The sequence below is a fragment of the Ursus arctos genome, unplaced genomic scaffold, assembly GCF_023065955.2.
Source record: "Ursus arctos isolate Adak ecotype North America unplaced genomic scaffold, UrsArc2.0 scaffold_15, whole genome shotgun sequence".
NCBI classification, from domain to species: Eukaryota; Metazoa; Chordata; class Mammalia; order Carnivora; family Ursidae; genus Ursus; species Ursus arctos.
The window spans coordinates 42,219,833-42,232,081 of NW_026622819.1; the positions used below are offsets into that span (position 1 = coordinate 42,219,833).

General features: G+C 38.8%; 1 long non-coding RNA gene across 1 annotated transcript in view; it reads left to right on the plus strand.

The window, feature by feature from the left end:
• The window catches only part of LOC113263985 (uncharacterized), a 389,471-nt gene that overhangs the window by 355,115 nt on the left and 22,107 nt on the right, over positions 1-12,249 (plus strand). The window contains exon 5 of the long non-coding RNA XR_008959222.1: positions 7,003-7,106. This is a non-coding gene — a long non-coding RNA (uncharacterized LOC113263985). The remainder of the gene's footprint in view (positions 1-7,002; positions 7,107-12,249) is intronic.

Genomic DNA, 12,249 nt, shown 5'->3' on the forward strand with positions numbered 1-12,249 from the left:
CTTATTAAGCATTTCTAACATGGTTAAACCCCCAAGCACTGTCTCCTCTGAAGTGGGCAGTAGCTGAAATCTCACTTTGGGCCTGTTGCCTTCCACTGTTGATTTCAGCTGGGTTCACTGAGCCTCTCCTCACATGTTCTATTCTGGAGTTGGCCGAAGATTGGAGAGACGTTTGTACCAAGGTTTTAGTGCTTCCCACTCTCTAGGTTTCTTCTTTCCTGGATCTTTTTCATCAGTTTTTAGCCACTCTGGTAGCACTGAAATCCTCTGGCACATTTAGCCAATAAGACTGCAGCTTTTTGCTGCACTACTAGAATCTGCACTGTGTGAACCAGAGATGCCCTCGGGAAAAAGCTAAATAAACATGGATCTTACTCCTGTAGTTTCCTTCTTTCATGGATTGAATACACTCCAGTTACTGCCTGCTTTTGATCACCGTCAGTGCCCTCAAATGGTTATGTTTTTTTAAGAAATATTTCATTCACAGTTAATTATTATTATTGTAGCTGGGTTAGTCCAATACAAGCCACTCTATTATTACCAGAATTAGAACTTCTCTTTACTCTATGAATTGTTATATTTTTCCTCATAATAGAATAATAATTAGCAGTTATTGTTACCACTGTTTTACTGATGAACAAAATAAGACCAAGAGAGATTAAATGACTTTCTCAAAATTATCCAGCTTATAAGGGTAGAGTCTGACTTTAAACCCTTTGGTTTTAGTTACAAATCTATGGTACTCAACATTTGCAGCAACATGGACGGGACTGGAGGAGATTATGTTAAGTCAAATAAGTCAGGCAGAGAAAGACAATTATCATGTGGTTTCACTCATTTATGGAACATAAAAAATAGCAGAAGTTCGGTAGGAGAAGGAAGGGAAGAATGAAGAGGGGGTGAACAGAAGGGGGAATGAACCATGAGAGACTATGGCCTCTGGGAAACAAACTGAGGGCTTCAGAGGGGTGGGGGATTGGGATAGGCCAGTGATGGGCATTAAGGAGGGCACATATTGCATGGTGCACTGGGTGTTATACACAAATAATGAATCATGGAACATTACATCAAAAACTGAGGATATACTGTATGGTGGCTAACATAACATAATAAAAAATTATTTTAAAAAAATCTATGGTGCTGCATTTTTATAGGAATTTAGGGTAGAGAAGCAAAATGAAAATCACATGACCTCAGGGGAAAACCCTTCAGTATGTTGGTGGTAGGCACATTTTGTGCTTGTTTAGTCCATGCAATATCCAAAGAGGGAAGTTATCACAATGACACAGATATTTTACTCATGTCAGTATTGATAAAATACATGCACAGCTTGCAGACCTGGTGTCTTCCTGACTTCACTTACCTGGATGTGTTAAACCACTAGGCAGGTGAGCTAGCATTTGGTGACCCAGAGGTGGAATGGCATTTCATAGTCATCAAACAGAAAAATAAGTCCTGAAAGAAAGGAAAAGACCTTGAATATTCTATTGCTAATGTAGTCATCAGCATGGACTGCCATAACAAAATACCATAGACTAGTTGGCTTATACAACAGAAAGTTATTTTCTCACAGCTCTGGAGACCAGATGTCCAAGATCAAGGTTCTGGCCAATTTGATTTCTGGTAAGATCTCTTCCTGGCTTGCAGATTATTGCCTTTTTGCTATATCCTCATATAGCCTTTCCCTGATGCGTGCTTGTGTAGTGAAGGAGTTCTGGCATCTCTCCCTCTTCAAAGAGAGACACCAATCCCATCAGACCAGGGCCCTACCCTCATGACCTCACCTAACCCTAATTTACTTCCAAAGACCCTATCTCCAAATGCTATCACATTGGGGGTTAGGGCTTCAACATATGAATCTTGGGGAAGACAATCCAGCTAAACGTTGGTCTCCATGTAATACCTGAAATGACTGAGGCCACACAGCTAGAAGCAAATCTGAGAGAACTTCTCAACCTTGCTCAGTTCTTTCCTACCAGAGGGTAGTTCATTGACTGAGTTTGTTAACGAGGAGGACTCTTCCTTACCTGTTAAGTAGTGAGGAGACATATGTAAGAATTGTCCTTGCTTATGAGCAGAACAAGAGATTACCTTTCAAGAATAATTTGGCATGTCCCAAATACTCAAAAATATCCCTAACTTTGTCCCTGAAACTTCTATCATGAAAGGAATTCCACTGGATAAATGTATGGCCTTTAATAACATAGATAGCCTGGTTAGAGGTAAGTCATTTAACATTTTATTGTAAATTAGTTGATATAATCTTTTCTGATATGAGAGGCTTTATGGATAAATATTAATTGGAAACCTTCCACCATGTGTGTTCTCTTCATCATGTCATTAACTTGAATCTGTTTCTTCATTTGTCAATGGTAATAATGATAGCATGAATTTCTTAAATGCTATAAAGAGAAATTGAGAGGATGTACCTAAACCTCATTCTAGAATATCAGACACATTGTAAGCTTACAATAAGAGATAGCTGCTAATAATCATGATGATGATGATGATGATGATGATGATGATGATGATGATGATGGTGAAAGTAGCTGAACTAGGGGGCACTGATGCTATTAGGAAGACTCTTTAGGGCTTGTTGGGTATTCAGGGACTACTGTAAATGCATTGAGAATATGTGATCTGTGAGAGGAAAAGAGGAAGACAGGGGCATTAAAAATAAATCAGAAAGACAACCAGAATGGAAGAAAATATTTGCTAATCATATATCTATTAAAAGGTTAACATCCAGAATATGTAAAGAACTTCTACAACTTGACAACAAAACCAAAATAACCCAATTAAAAAATGGGCAACAGATTTGAATAGACATTTCTCCAAAGAAGATATATGAATGACCAATAAAGACAGAAAAAGATGTTCAACATCACTAATCATTAGGGCAATAAAAATGAAAACCATAATGAGATAGAGCATCACACCTGTTAGGATGGCTATTATAAAAACACAACAACAACAATAAAAGACCCAGAAATTAACAAGTGTTAGAGAGGATATGGAGTAACTGGAACCCTTGTGCTTTGCTGTTAAGAATGTAAAATGGTTCAGCTGCTGTGGAAGGCAATTTAGTAGTAGTTCCTCAAAAAGTCAAGCATAGATTTATCATATGGTTCAACAATTTCACTCCTAGGTGAAAATAATTAAAATCAGGCACTTGAACAGACACTTATATACCTGTGTTCGTAGCAGCATAATTCACAGTAGCCAGAAGGTAGAAACAACCCAAATTTCTATCAACAGATAAACAAAATGTACATGTATTGTACATACATACAATAGACTATTATTTAGCCATAAAAAGGAATGAAATTAAGGTATATGCTACAACATGGGGTTTATTTCTCCCAACCTTATAAACTTTGAAACATTATGCTAAGTGAAATAGGCCAGATACAAAGGACAAATATTGTAAGATTCCACTTGTATGACGTACCTAGAATAGGCAAATTCATAGAGACAGAAAATCAGTGAGAAGTTACTAGGGATTTCAGGGAGAGAAGAATGAGGGATTATTGTTTAATGGGTACAGAGTTTCTGTCTGGGATCATGAAAATTTCTGGAAATGCATAGTGGTGATGCACTGGATTGTGCACTTAAAGATAGTTAAAATGCTAAATTTTATGTTATTTACATTTACCACAATAAAATATTTTTAAACATAGATTGGAAATATTAGAGTTGAATTTTATCTGTACAATTTTGCCTGGGAGTATTATAGATTATTCAGAAATTTGAATTTCCACTTACAAGGTGAAATTACAAGAGGCCCAAGATAGCAGCACAGCATATTGGGGTAACCTAGAGAGAAGGGTGAGGCCAGTATCCATGTCACTGATATATGCATTGAGTCTTACTATCTAAGAGGTAGTGCTATCAATAACCCATTTTAGCAGATATTTTTTTGAGCTACCACTCTGTGCCAAGCTCTGTTCTGGGTATTTCTGGGGATTGTCTATAGAAATCTAAAAGCATAATTTTTAATCTCAAATATTTTACAATCTGGTTGGGAACAATAGTTTAATTACACATAAAACGACTTTTGAGAAATGCAAGATTAAAAATGTAAGAGCTGGGTTGGGTAATGTAAAACTGTGAGGATGAGATTCAGCAAGGGCTAGTGATGTCTGGGAAGTCTCTGACCCTGAGTGGGGTCTTGGTTTTGGTTAGTGTGTTGATAAGCCTGACAAGTGTCAGATCTCCTGCATTATTGATGGATATCCTCATGAATGCTGAGCTGTTCAGGGAACTCTGGTTCCAGCAAGAGGCTAAAGGATTTATCAAATCTCCCCATGAAAGCTGTACTAACTGGATTAGCTGCTAACATGGATTGAGGCTTTGAGTGGGATTAATCCCAATTGCAGTGAATTAGTTTCTCTTTTTTATCCTTTTCCTGGTTTTCTCTATATCTTGACTCTTTGGCAGAGCCAAGTGGGACGGTGGGTACAATATGCAAGGTGAGTTTCTTGGAGTTAAAGGAATCTGGGGAAGAAGCTTAGTAAGTGACCTTTCCCTGGTTTTTACACCCTGCTGGATTCAGTTCAGCAGTGAGGAAGACTTACCTCTCTTTCAACATTTCATCATGAGTTTCTCTATCCCCTAGCCTCATAGGCGCAACTACTGCTTTTGTAACCCTGAACATTTGGGATAGGGATGGAGGTCAAAACAACAACTCCAGATAGTTCCAATGCAGAGGCTGTAGAATTGCTTTTTATGAGAAAGTTCAAGGTTGTTTAATCAATGAAGTCTATTTTTAGAGTTTTCCACGTTTTTGATGGTACTGTCATGGATGGCTTCATTGATGGAGAATTATCAGCAGAAGCTTCTTATCATCTTCTTTTGCCTTTTTCTCTTGCTTGACTCCCCTTGTTCATGTTCCTTCCAAACTGAGTATTACTGAAAGATTAAGTTCTGGGCATATAAAATAAATAAAAAGGTCATAGCTGATCCTTAATAAATGTTTTCCAAACTGAGCTGAATGTATAAGCATATTCTCTTGCTATTGGGAGCCTCTGCCTGGTGTTTAAGTCTGGCCATAAAACGACCCCTCTCACTCTTCCATATGTACCTGCTCCCATAGTATCCTCTAATCCGAGCATGTCAATCTCATCTTTTAAACACAGTGTGAGCTTTCTATACTCTACAGCTTGACATGCTGATCTCTCTGTGTAGAATTTCTCTTCTTGATTGTTATTTTGATGCTTCAAATCTCATCACCTTCCTAGACAGTTTTTCAAGCATAACTCTGCCTCCTCTAGTTCTCTCTGTCCTCTTCCTCCATATCATTCTCTGTATTCTGTTAATAATTAGTGTGAACCCAGCAGACTTTATCACCCACTCCTGGCCAATGCTTCTAAACTAGAGTATGTTTCCATGTGTGTCTGTCTGTCTCTGTCTGTTTCAATATCATTGAAAAATTTTATTGGTTTTTCTGCACATCACCACACACTGAATGATTGCTTTTGTAGCTTGTCAGGTCTTTATTGGGCACCTAATCCGAGTATTGCCTGAAGTGGTTCTAAGAAGCTCTTTCTATAATTCCTCCAAATTTTTAGTTGGCATAGATAATCAGTCTTGGCTCTGGCTCAGTTTGTGGCTGGAATTAAGACTCAGTTTGTGCCTGGGGATTATGAGTCAATCTGTGACTAGGTCTTGAGTTTATGTTGGAGTTATATCATCACAGTAAATACATAAAAAAAATTATAATTAATTGACTTTTTGTCTGTCTTGCATGGATATTTTATTACTTGCCATATCCCTATGGCTCAGCAGAGAGCATGGCACGTAGTAGGCACTTTAATAACTGTTGACCAAGAATTAATGAATAGCCTCACTCTGTGGCTGATGCACACCCAGTATTGGTTGGGGTTAGGGCTAGTTCTGTGCCCAGGGTTTAGATGGCAATCTGTGGCTGGTTTCAGGAGTAAGTCTGGTCATTTGTAGCTGCGGTCAGGTTTCATTCTGTTAGTGGGAGCAAGGCATAGCTCGTGGTCACATTCAGAGACCAAGTGGGAGGCTAGGGTTGGGAGGCAGTGCCCCATCAAGGGACATAGTAGGCATACTGGCTCAAATAGGATCAAATTCTTGATCTCAGACTCTTTGTCATTGAAAGCTAAACCCCAGCATTAGCTGTCCATTAGGAATGGGGAGTTTAACACTGGGCAAATCTGCTGGAACACACTATGTGATTGCACCCTAGGGCAGTAGATGGACTCTACAACATTTATACCATCTTCTGCATGGACTTCAGGGAATTTTCAACTCAATTTTACATGAGAAGATTTCTGACTTCATCATCTACTGAAGGCTTCATCTTCACAGTTTGGAAATGAATGGCCTGATTTCAAGACCTAGAATAGGGATTATCCTACAGGGATTGGGTAGGGAAGGAGTTGATGAATTATGATTTTAAATTGTTCAGCAGTCCTACGTGCTCACTTGCTCACTGTCCTATTTAAATGTCAGTCCCTGACACCTCTATTGAGGTGTCTCTCTGACTCTGCTGCTGTGTCTGTCTTGAGTTCCTCTGGCTGGCTGTCTCACTGCCCATCGCCAGTTTTCTTTTGTCCTCTCTTGAATTTTAGCAGTCACCTTGCTGGGTTCTTGCTGAGGCAGCACTGCTCCCAAATGATTAATAACTTGGAAAATGGCTCTGGGTCTGGTGATGGATTAATCCCAGTGGAGAAGGAATAGCTGGGAGGCCAGATGCCCTGGAAAGGAAATGACCACTGGAAGCTTTTTACCCAGATCTGGGCAAATTTTCTCCCCAACCAAGGCCATTGCTTGGATATACAGAAGCTTCTCTCTCACTCCTGTACCTTCCTATAGCACCTCAGCTTCCAGGTCCTATCACTATTTCATGATCAAAACCTACCAGTTTAGGGTCCTATGCTTTGATCCCTCCTTTGAGCCAAAATACCCAGGTTTTGATCTTGGATTTTCATAAATCGGCTGTTATACTTTATAAAAACCATTTCATCTTTCTAGACCTCAGTTTCCTCATTTGTGAAATGGAAATGATAGTCTGTGCAAGGATAAAAAGGAGAGATACATTTGTCAGTGCTTCAGAAATTGAAAACTTCTGTGCAAAGGTAAGAATCCGTTTCATGGATTATCCTCCTGTATAATTTTTTTTTCATCTTAGAAGAGAGATTTTAATATGATAACTTGGAGTCATGAAGAAATATGGGATATTACAGACACCAAGAGAGGTTAGGGAGATATCTATATATTTGGCTGGGATAATGGGCACTTTTCAGTTACTTTTATCAGAAACCAATTTTTGCCTACATGTGTAGATAGCCTCTCTCTTTTGGTTGAACACAAATATATTATTCATATATGTTTACACGCAAACACAATGCAGACTTATACATGTTGGAGGGAGTAATTTGAGGATAGAATCTTTGATCTTTCCTTGAGAATACCACGATTCTTAATGAGACACATTTTGGGGGGGATGGGCTAGAAATTAGTAGAAGGAAATACAGACCTATTTGGTTCTGCTCTGTCATTATTCTCTTTGAATCTATTATGAGCAAGATGTTTTGCCCACGCTTATTGATCAACCGTCTTGGATGAGGGGCACACAGAATGTCTTTCATGCTTGTGACCCATCATCTTGGATGAGGAATCTTTCTCAGAAACCTCATTCAGCTGATACTCTTGGAGCACCTACAATATCGCCATTGGGGACCAGCTAGAGCAAGATAGACACACTCTCTGCCCTCTTGAAGCTTAACTTTGCTATTCTGACTACTTGCTAGATGCTGTTCTAATCACTGTGAATGGAGTGGTAAACAAGATAGACAAGGTTCCTGTTCTCATGGAGACGGATAATCCACAAATAAAAATATATTAGATGAGTTTCATAAAGAGAATCAAACTTGGTGATGAAGCATAGGGTACGTAGAGGGCAACTCTAGACGGTTTGGTCAAGAAAGGCCACCTCTGAGCATGTGCCATTTAAGTCCAAGTTTGAATGACAAGAAGGAGCAAGTCATGCAAAGATTTAGGACAATGAAAAAACAAAACAAGGTCAGTGTAGCTGGTGCCTAAGGGGCAAGTGAAAGGGTAAGAGAGGATGAAATTCATAAGGTTAAAATTGTCTAGAACATTGGGGGCTGTTGATTCTAAGTGCATCAGGCAGGAATCTACTCATTTTAAGTGGTTAAAGTGATATGCTTTCATAGATGTTTTTAAAAAAGCAGTTGTTTATTCTGACTGTTTGTGCACAATGGATTATAGGATAGAAATGATAGCAAACTAAGGGAGACGGGGTAGGAGGTATTTCAGTAACCCAGACGAAAGGTGATAGATATTTGCCCTGGGGAATAAGTAGTGGAGATAGAGAGAGAAGGAAGAAGTAAAGTTATAATGTATGTTTAGTGGAAAATTAGATGTTGGGATTAAAGGGAGAAAGAGGAATTGCTGTCATTGTATTTTTATATGTTTACTTAGCCATCCCTGTAGACTTTAAGCTTCTTGAGGTCAGAAACTGGCTCTTTAAATATCCCTTGCACAGTGTTGGGTATAATGAGTATATGTTGAACGAATGAGTAAAGGCATGCATGCATGGACACAAGGATGCAAGTAGGAACAAGTTATCTTAAAAGTTATCCTTTTTCCTACTTAATTTTTAAAAGTTATCCTTTCCTACTTGAATTTTAAAAGTCCTGTATTTGTATTTGCTATGTCTTTTTTTGTTTGTTTTTCTTCTTTGTAATTGAATTTAGTAATACTAGAGCAGCAGGATGATATTTATATTAAAGTCAACTAACCCACGACTGTTCAGTAGGGATTTAAGAGCCTCAAACAGTGGCAACTTGACTTCACCAAGGTAGATTCCGTGAACTTCATTTTCCCTTTGTCTTTTATCCTGTTGAGGCCTGTTACTCCAAGAAGCCTAGCTTCTGGGCACAGGCCAGTTGTAATTGACTGCAATTGATTGCTCATTGAGAAATGAGGGCTAAGTAATCAAGACTGGAAATTCGAGCTGCAAGTTCCATCAAGTCAGACTTTCTGCAAAGACTCCTCAGCCTAGGGAGCTCAACTCATCCAACAGGGACTGGTGTGGAGGAAGATTTAAATTGGAGCTGCTTTTCCATACCCTTTGGAAAGCTGCTGATTCATCTTCTAAACTGGGCCAGATCAAAAGCAAAGCTGAAGCAACTTTCTCAGGCATTTGCCCTAGAAGAGGAATGAGAGTCTGGCCTTCCACATAGAAATAAAGTGATTTGTAGGTTGTGTCATCTCATTGGGAGTACAGAGATCCTACTGACTGCCTGTGGCCCAGCCAGGAACCTTGAAATGCCCATTTCTGCCTTGATTTAAAGCATCAGAGATTCCCTTGGAGATGCTAATGTTCTGATGAACTTCGATTAAATGGTCTGTCTGTGTCAATGCTGCTATTTCGGGATATTACAATTCTTAATCTCTGAATAGAAGTCCTTGGAATTGTAGACCTTTCTCCAAGTTAAAGTCAGACACAGGAGAATAAATCCATTCCAGGTTCTTTCAACACCAGCCATGGTTCTTCCACAGTCATGGTCCTGAAACAACTGTTCAGCCAGAGGAAGAAACCTGGTCTTCCTGAGATGTAGAGCTGATAGCACCTTGGAGGTTAGCTATGTTTATTCTTCATGTGTGCATTTATTCCAGCATTCATTCACAAAGTATCTATCAAACATCTCAGCTGCTTTTATGGAAAAACCCTGGCCTAGAGAAAGGAAAGAGACTTGCCCGAAGTTGGCCATTTGGTGGCAGATCTAAGATGAACTAGAAACTAGATATCTTAATTCTGTTTTCTTTTCCCTGTTCTTACACTAGCAAAAAATGCCCCTTTGTTTAATAATGCACAGTTTAATCACCATGTAACCATCTTCCTAATCACAGAACAAGGATGTCCCAGCACTACTTTAATGAAGAAAAGACATTTTATAGTCAGTCCCCCATCATTGGCTTTTTAGAAGCTTGGAGAATTAACAGTAAATCACCTTTGTTTACATCTGGTGGGTTTAGGAATATCAGAGTAAGAAGTAGGAGAGACTCACAAATCTGGAACTAGCTAATTCAAATTAGTACCTTCCATGGACGTGTGAAGAATGTTTGCTAAGGCAGTGGACATCATATATTTAGTTCCAGGACTCTCCCTCCTCTGAAGATTTTAGAGCAATTTCACACTAAATGAGAAGACTAGCCCGAATTAGGAAACACAGAGACTTGCAGTTTTCTATTACCTACTAAAACCAGTCTAAATAAGTGGATCTCCTTGGTTAATTTCATTGAAGTAACAGATGGGAATGTTATGGAATGAACATATAATTAAAAATATAAGTGCAGGTGCACCCAATATATATGAGAATGTGTGAAAAATAATTTTCTTTAAGGTTTCTTAAACATTTCCCCCCAAAATGTTAAAATGCTATTTTGTTTAATAAACTTGGCTTTTATATAGGAGGCATTTTAGCTTTTGACTTAAGTTAAACTGAAGTCAGAATGATCCTGTTCCAACACTTACCAGCTATTTAGCCCTAGGAAATTTTATCAGTTTTGTGGGGCCTCAGTTTTTTCAAGAGTAAAATCGGTGTAATAATACCAACTTTGGTATTTTAGGTATTTTACTAACTTTGTAGGATTGTTGTAAGATTTTAATTAGGCGATACATGATGTTTAGTGCCCTGCCTCTCTCATAGGTGTGAAACAGTGGTCAATGAAAACCAGTATTATTATTATTATACCTATTAACACTTATATCAGATGTTTCAAATATTAACTTACCACTTTCACGTTATCACAAATTTCCTGTTAGCAGAAGATGACAAGAGCTAAGTAAGCGAAGGATGCCATTACGGTAGATATTGATAATGGTGAGCCTTGTTAGGAAAGTAACATACAACTCTCATATAATACCCTCTATCCCTAGCAAGGTCTGGAGCAGTACTAATTAAACACAAATATTTCTTAGCAGATTCAGATCCGACTCTTTAAGTGAGAGACTGAATTTTCACTCCCAGCAAAGCTTCTATGAATTTTGAATTATTTAAAACCACCTACCTGAAAGGACATGAGTCCCTCATTGACATCTTAGGTCATTATTTTGATATACGGCTCTTTCCAAAGCTTTGTCTCAGTGTAACCTGTGTCCCAGCCGGGCTACAGGCTCGTCACACTCTCGCCCTGTTGACTTGCCAAGGGGAATAATTTATTTGGCACCGATTATATGCTCTGTACTGTGTGGCACGTGGTGAAAGTAATAGATTGGGTTTATTTGGTCCCTTTCCTCCTTGGAGTTGAGAGGACGTTCAGATGCAGAGATAAGCTGCCATATCGCTCCTCCTAACTTACAGCACTTGGCCTCCTACAAACCACTTCGGGGTGATGATAATGTGGAGATGTATGTTGGAGAAAAGGACAGTGGGAATGCAGATGAAGAACAGAGGAAGAGAAAGGAAGGAGAGAAGAAGAGCAGGGAAGAGACAAACAGTGAAAGAATTCTATTTTCATTGCTGCGGGGAGGCAAAATGTATTTTTCACTGATGTCACAGGGAACCTGCGGAGTAAGAGATACCTCAAAAATACGTCACCCATACTTCCTTTGGGAGCCAAATCCTCATCCTGGCATTCAAGTTTCATCCAACCTATATAACTTTCTCTCTTTCTCTTTTCTTCAAATTTTTATTTAAATTCTCGTTAGTTAACATACAGTGTGATATTGGTTTCAGGAGTAGAATTTGGTGATTCATCACTTATGTACACACCCAGTGCTCATCATCACAAGTGCCCTCCTTAGTGCCCATGCCCCACCCACCTTCCTCCATCCACCCTGTTTGTTCTCTGTCTTTGAGTCTTTTATGGTTTGTTCCCCCCCCCTTCTTCTTCCCCCTCCCGTATGTTCATCTGTTTTGTTTCCTTTTTTTAACCTGTTTTGTTCCTTAAATCCTACATATGTGTGAAATTATATGGTATTTGTCTTTCTCTGACTTATTTTGCTTAGCATAGTACTCATATATTTGCTTAGTATATATATATATATATATATGTATATATATATCATATCATCTATTCATCAGTTGATGGACATTTGGGCTCTCTCCATAGTTTGGCTATTGTAGATAATGCTGCTATAAACATCGGGGTGCATGTACCCCTTCGAATCTTTATTTTTGTATCCTTTGGGTAAATACCTAGTAGTGCAATTGCTGGATTTTAGATAGTTCTGTTTTTAAGGAACCT